The 4,340-nt window shown below is 36.0% G+C and overlaps 1 protein-coding gene and 1 long non-coding RNA gene across 4 annotated transcripts in view; both read right to left on the bottom strand.

The window, feature by feature from the left end:
* Positions 1 to 3,490, bottom strand: part of LOC109690265 (uncharacterized) — a 50,320-nt gene extending 46,830 nt beyond the window's left edge. For all 3 annotated transcript variants that reach the window (XR_012447319.1, XR_012447321.1, XR_012447320.1), the window contains exon 1: positions 649 to 3,490. This is a non-coding gene — a long non-coding RNA (uncharacterized lncRNA). The remainder of the gene's footprint in view (positions 1 to 648) is intronic.
* Plcl1 (phospholipase C like 1 (inactive)) overlaps positions 1 to 4,340 on the bottom strand; it is a 330,442-nt gene that overhangs the window by 200,469 nt on the left and 125,633 nt on the right. The gene's annotated exons all lie outside the window — the stretch shown is intronic.

The raw sequence follows: 4,340 nt of genomic DNA, 5'->3' as shown, positions 1-4,340 counted from the left end.
CTGCCAAATAAGAGAGCTCTCATGGATACACAGACTAATTGAACCTTCAGATCATCCAGATGTCAAATGAAACCACATGCAAGACTCCAAGTAAGAACCACCAGATGAGCCAAATCAACCCACAAAACCATGAGAGATGATAATAAAGTGTTATTTCCAGCCACTAACTTTTGGGTGGCTTGTTTTATACCAAATGATAACCAGAACATTTCCTGTGCCTCGTTTTCAAGAAGAAAAGAGTAGGCTTCAGGTTCAGCAAACACATGAGCCAATGAAAGATAAAATATAAAAAGACTTTTCTAGGGCTGGGGGATAGCTCAGTGGTAAAGTGCTTGCCTAACATGTATAAGGCTCTGAGTCTATTCCCCAGCACAGAGAGAGAAAGAGAAGTACAGTTTGATTTTGAAAGCCTAAAACAAAAAACAAGAGGGTGAATGGTTATGAGTAGCTGACAAAGAGTTGAAGAGTAACATGGAAAGGTTCTGAGAGAATAGACCTCCTAGGATCAGGAAACCAAATTCTCTCTTTTATTTTTTTATTTTTTCGTTTTTACATTTGCTCACATGTGTATACATTGTTTGCCCCACCCCCACCCCACTCCCAGGAGACCCTGTTCTTTAAATAGGGATACTTTGAGTATTTCTTTACCTATGTATCATTTTTATTTCTTCTTCTTGCCTTATTGCTCTGGCTAGGAATTCCAAGACTATGTTGAATAGGAGCAGGGAGAGTGGGCATCTTTGTCTTGTTCCTGACTGTAGGGGAAATAGAGGAAAACAAATTCTTTTATTTTGTTTAGAAAAGGCAAAATGGCAGTGCAAAATTCACAAGTAGGTTCAGCCTAGGCCTACCATGTGCTGGTGTTCTCTGCCCATATGTTACCCCCTGTTCATAAGCTCCCAATGCAGGATCCTAGAGCAACTCTGACTCTCCCACAGGGATGGTTTGGGTGCTCCAGAGCATGCTGTCCTGTTTTTAAAACTACTCATATATTCTTTAGAGGTTAAAAAAATAACTATAGGCCTACTGAAGTTTGACAAGTCATTTGCTGACATGTTGTAAACAGGAAGTTCATACATTGTAAAATAGCAAGTAAGTATTCAAAATGATGAGAGGGGAAACAGACACCACAAGACAAACCAAAAGCCATAACTGACAGACAACATAGAATCAAATGAAAGATGACCTTCACAGCCAGAATGAGTTTCATTCAGAATATGTTCAGAATTGTGTCAGTCAGCTTTCGACACTATAACAAAATACATGAGATAATTAAGTTACTTTAGATCAAGGTTTTAGAAGTTCCAGTCCAAGGTCAGGTAGACCTGTCACTGTGAACCCATACTGGGAATGTCAAGGAGCACATGGCACAACAAACTTCACGTCATCGGTCAGGAGGCACAAAAGGAACTGAGGAAGGAGCCATTGTCCCATGGTCACCTTCAACTGCATACCTCAATGACCAAAGAGCCTCACACAAGGCCTCTTCTCCTAAAAGCCCCCAGCATTTCCCAACAACACCACTCTAGGGACCAAGCCCTTAACACATGGACCTTTGGGGGACATTTGCCATCCAAACTATAGCAAGATTTCAGAAGAAAAACCAGGTATGCTGCAAAGGGAGTGACTTTAAATATGATTACACTGAAGAGCGTGTGAAAGTGAGTAGCAAAATCAAGCCACTGGTTAGAAGAGAGATCAAATGAGAAGAGGTTAGTGACAAAGATGGGGAAGCTCTGGCAGGAGGCTCTGCTGACACAGAGGAGGAGTGAGTGAGTAAGTGAGCAAGTGAATGGATAGAAATTGTAATTTAAGTTCGATTAGTAGACTATTAGCATTTGTGATAGATGTCCTTGGGTTCTGGAACAGAATAAAACAACATATGATTTCCTCCATAAAATACATACTTGAGAAGATGTGGGTACAGGGTTTCTCTTTGCTGTGAGTGGCTCCAACAAATCAACCTATGTTCTTAACGTCATATTTATGATTTGACAGAACTATAAATCACTACATTGCAGACATTAAAATTCATTTCTAACTTCTAGAAATTGAAAATGTTCCATCAAGGAATGCCAAGAGTCTACTGTATTCACTTGGGAAGAAATTTTGTCACAAAAGCTGAGCATCAGTGACTAATTAAACAATCCACTGGCTAGAATTGAACCACCCCACCCAAAATTCAAACTAAATTATTTTTTAGTTAACCAATTTTTAAAATTTCCCCAACATATTTCTATAGCACATAAACAAATCTTCCACAATTCTGAAGAATTTATTCATCTTTTTTACCATACTACCCAAATAAACACAGATTTTTAATAAATACTTAAAATATTTTCAATATGGGAAAGTACATATGTTATTGATAATTTCCTAGCCAGTATATTCATAAATTAGAGACTATTAAGAATTATATCACTATACACAAAAGTCCATCAGAAAAAAATCAAGAGGCATTTTGGTTTATGAGCCATTTTTTCCATCCTAAAAACAGCCATAACATGGTCTTACTGCCCTAATTTATTTTTTATTTACTTTTTTATTTATTGTTGTGCTGACATTTGCAAAAGTTCTTACAATGTATCAACCTAATTTATTCAACCAATTAGTAGGAAAACTAGAGCTAAAATTCTGTATTCCCTTCATTTATTCTGTGTTCAGATATAGATCACTCTCAATTATTATGGAACCCTAAATATTTAATTTATAAGGGCTCAGAGTTTTCAGACAACCAGTCCTCAGAACATAATGAATACTTTTCTACTCATGACTCCCAAAATGAGAAGAGTATTAAACTGAGCAGCTGCCTGTCCTGAATGACAGGCAGGCATGCACAGTGCTTGAGAGCAAGGCCCTGGAGCCAAGGCCCACTCTGTGAAACTTCATCTCATTACTGCTTCAGTCACTGTGCTTCTCCTGGTCTGTAAAGTGTCAGCAATAATAGTATTGTTCATGGGGTTGCTGTGAAGATTAAACAGGACCATGTGTAAAATAGTATAATGTATAAAAGAGTAAAGGCTCCTACTGTTATTGTTGTTGTTAGGATTTACCACAACTCAAATTAACTCTAACCTAAAAGTGATTTCTATCAGAGCTCCCACTAATATCAATACCAATGGAAGGTTCACCTGAAAAGATGTCTGGTTATATAATATGACTGCCTTCAATCCACCAGCAATTAAAAATTCAATCAGCCTATTGTGTCTCTATCTATAACCAGAATTCTGCTTATAGGGTGCTTTCCTTAAGTAACAGCCCAAATGCAAAGAGGGGAAAGTAGAAATATAAGATATAAAGATAACATAACATTGCATAGTGTTAAATTGTGAGAACTATAAGATTTGAAAACCCATTCTCATAAAGAGAAGGATAAGCATGAACTGGAGAAGTCAGCTGATATTTTGGGAAAGATAGACAATTTCCATTGAGCCCTGTGTATTTCCAGTGGGAGAGACAGTGTCAAAGGTATAGAGACAGGAACATGAGTTGAATAGAAATTAAGAAATGAAATTTCTTAATTTCATAGAAATTAAGAGATGAAAACAGAGATCTTGGTGAGTAAGTACTGGCATGTTTCTCCAAGGCAGGGACTGCTTATGTATTCATTAAAATGTTGTTTATGTACTTTTAACTTTTATCTATTTCATTAAATTTCATTGCCTTTATTACAAGCTTACATCTGTCAAAAATGAGTGCATTTTTATTTATAATCAAGGCATACATTCTCACTTCATGTAACAATTTTTCATCCCCAAACTTTTGAAAAGGATCCCAATTAACAAAGGTACCTCTTATTTTTCTATTCATAGGTCCCATGCCATTATAATTAACACACAACAACTTGAAACCTGAATGGTTTGCTATCATTCAATATAAGCCAAATCCATAACTATAACTTTGATTTCATCTCCATATCCTTTCTCATTGGACTGGGAAATTTAGTTGTTCATAAATCAAAATATGAAAGACTTGTATTTTGGTTTGCAAAAAAAATTAAATTGGCTTGCAAATAATGCAGGATATTTGCCCACTTTTGGAAAACAGTTGCAACAAATTTATAGAAAATATGCCAACTCATCTTCTAGAGGGCATGACTTCAGCAGGTGTATCTTTTTACACTAGACACTGTAAGAAGTATGATAATTTCAGTAAGCATAAACCCAACATGAGTAAGATTAGTACTTTTTTCCTATTTTATTGTACACTTTCTCTATTTTACAATTGTTCCACTAATTTCAATTATTTCATTTAGCAAAGTATTATAATAAAATGAAGCATCTATTTGGTTAATAATAAAGACAAGACAAGGAGTCTATTTTAGAAGCTAGAAAAATAGT

Source organism: Castor canadensis, chromosome 4, assembly GCF_047511655.1.
Source record: "Castor canadensis chromosome 4, mCasCan1.hap1v2, whole genome shotgun sequence".
Lineage (NCBI taxonomy): Eukaryota > Metazoa > Chordata > Mammalia > Rodentia > Castoridae > Castor > Castor canadensis.
This window is presented reverse-complemented; position numbering and strand designations above follow the sequence as displayed.